Source organism: Fukomys damarensis, unplaced genomic scaffold (genome assembly GCF_012274545.1).
Source record: "Fukomys damarensis isolate Sample0158 unplaced genomic scaffold, DMR_v1.0_HiC HiC_scaffold_16, whole genome shotgun sequence".
NCBI classification, from domain to species: Eukaryota; Metazoa; Chordata; class Mammalia; order Rodentia; family Bathyergidae; genus Fukomys; species Fukomys damarensis.
In genome coordinates this window covers 77,878,665-77,881,200 of record NW_022900928.1, presented here as the reverse complement: position 1 = coordinate 77,881,200, position 2,536 = coordinate 77,878,665, and the positions used below count along the sequence as shown (strand labels likewise).

At 50.5% G+C, this 2,536-nt stretch overlaps 1 protein-coding gene across 1 annotated transcript in view; it reads left to right on the top strand.

Moving 5' to 3' along the window:
* Positions 1 to 1,901: 1,901 nt before the first annotated feature.
* The window catches only part of Prdm10 (PR/SET domain 10), a 93,644-nt gene continuing 93,009 nt past the window's right edge, over positions 1,902 to 2,536 (top strand). Inside the window, exon 1 of the mRNA XM_010640101.2 lies at positions 1,902 to 2,180. The gene's annotated coding sequence lies outside the window, so the exon portion shown is untranslated. The remainder of the gene's footprint in view (positions 2,181 to 2,536) is intronic.

The following is a 2,536-nucleotide window of genomic DNA, read 5'->3' as shown; positions in this document are numbered from 1 at the left end:
TTGGGCTCTCCAGTCCAGATAGTCCATGCTAAAGCCTGGACAGGGACACTCAGTTTCAGTGAGCCCACCGGCCACCATCTTGGAGAGATATGTTTCATTTTACTCAGGTCACAGAAGACAGATCAGGGGGCCAGCAGTCCCCCAGGATACTCAATAGGTCACAGAGGATAGCAGATTACAGAGGACACATCTGCAAGCCACAAGCCCGCCATTTTTCCAACCCACCCCCTCAAAAGCTGGCAAAAAACCCTATAAAGAAAGCCGCTTAGTCTACAAGAGACACCTTTTCTGTTCTGCTCCCATAGAGAGGTCCCTCTCAGATTTAGCAACAAACCCGCTTGGACTGTTGAGTTCTCATCCCTCTTGCCCATTCAGTTCATACCTCATAGCAAGTTTCCTTTTGTTTCTTGTGTATTTTCTGGTCAGCCAGCCTGAGAGACTCCTAATCCATCATAGAGGATGTAATAATGTTAAATCTCCAAAGGAGGTGTTCTCGGTAGATGCCCAGGGAATCAAGGTATGGCAGCTTTTCCAAGGCCACAGAAGGGTAATTATTCCAGTGACTGTCTTAACCAATATAGTCTTTCCTGGGCAAATGACTTCTGTGTCCATACAACCAAAGAAGAGTGAAGAGCACTGCAGTATAAGTGTTAAACTCTGTCTCACTTGACACCCCTTTTCATCTTCTTTTCAATTAAATGCTGCAAGCCTTAGTACTGATGGGCTTTATTCTAAGTCCAGGGCCGCCTACACAGGACACTATGGAAAAACAAAACATGGTCTATTCATCAAGATGCTTATGAGGCAGTCATCTTTTTTTTTGAATTTTAAAAAACAGAACGCTCTCTTCTATACAGTTAAGTGAATTTTGCAGCCATGTTCGTCTAGGGATTTTCTATTCTCAGATCTTCTGCTTAGTGGTTCTTTCTTGCCTTATTCTTGGCTAGCCAATAATTTAGCCATTTTATAGATTTTATCATCTGTTAAAGTGCTAAGAAAAGCATTTTATTCAGTATTTTAAAGTAAAATATTACTTAATCTTCAAAACAACACAGCAAGGTAGATACTATGCATGAGAAAACTATTCCCTGAAGATACAAAGGTCCAAGGTCTCTGACATCTAGCTGCCCATCGATAATGTAGTTGGACCTGGCAGTCGCATTCTAAAGCCAGAGTTCATCCTGTGCACTGTGCTGCCCTTTCCAATGTTAAGGGAGCACTGTCCTGCGGAAGTCTGAGGTTAAGAAGTGTGAGAGTTAAATCATTTGATGATAATACTTTTTTTGAGATAGGGTCCAACTACGTAGTTCAGGCTGGCCTCAAACTCACGGGCTCTCCACCTGCCTCAACCTTCCAAGTGCTGGGATTACAGATTAAAATACTTAATGTTTCCTTCCAGAGAGGAAAAGGGGGAAAGAGAGGTACAGTGAAGGCGCCAAATGCTTTGGACGGATCACAGGGTCCAAGGGTCAGCAATGCGCAACGCGCAAGGGATTGCACAAGAGATTGAGGTCTCGCTGTCGGGGCGCTGGTGTTGGGGTTTTCGAGCTTGCTCCGCAGGCAGGCCGCTTCGGATGAGAACCTGTGCTGGGGTGAGGGAGCCTCAGGACCGCCCCGGCGAGCTCCACAGGATCCTGGGCCCCGGTGTAGGGAACCCAGGACAACCGGGCAGCCGCAGACTTTCCCCGCGGCCACTCTGGGCCTCACAGGGACTTGACCCTGATTTTGAAGAGTCGGGCCTTCTGATTGGCTCAGAGTACAAACGCAGGCGAGCGCGGCCAGAGACCCGCTCTTCGATTGGATTTTACATGAACCGCAGAGGACGAAATAAAGAGGCCTTCAGTCATTGGGCCATTGTGCGAATCTCCTTTTGGCTTCTCCGTCGACTGAATGAGCGTCTCAGGATCTTCGTCATGACTCTTAAATCTGGGCCTGTCAGTTCGGCCCAGCGTTTCTCGTCTCCAGGCACGGCATGGGATTTACAGAGTTTATCCAATCATATAACGTCGACCTCTGGTTGCCAGGCAGATTATGCTAATAAGACCCCGCCTTTTATGCTGCTCCCACTCTGCGGCGGGAAGAACCACCTGGAGGTGGCGGGGGGGGTTTGATTTCCATCACCCCTAGGGAGAGAGGACCGGGGACCCGCTGATCTTCCAGCTCCCCTCACCCAACGTCGTGTAAGTACCTAAAGGATTAAGGGAACCGGATAAGCCAGGGTCCAGAGTACCCCATCGACTGGGAGGGTGTTTCGTCTTTGCTTAGTCCCACCCAAAATGGCGCCCAGCTCTTTCCGCGTCTCAGAGCCCGGCCGGGGCCAACCGACCGCGGACCCGGCTCGGGGGGTGGAATTGATGGTAGTGGTGGTGGTGGGGGGGAGAAATCCCGGCGGCACCGCCCGATGGTACAGTCCAGCCGGGGCTGGGACAAGGCACCTTCCTCGGGTGGGGGGTCAAACCATCTGCACCGTCCTAGGGGAAAGGGGCATAAGCCCCTCCGGGAGGTTCTGCGGGCGCATCGCTCCGCGACGGCGCCG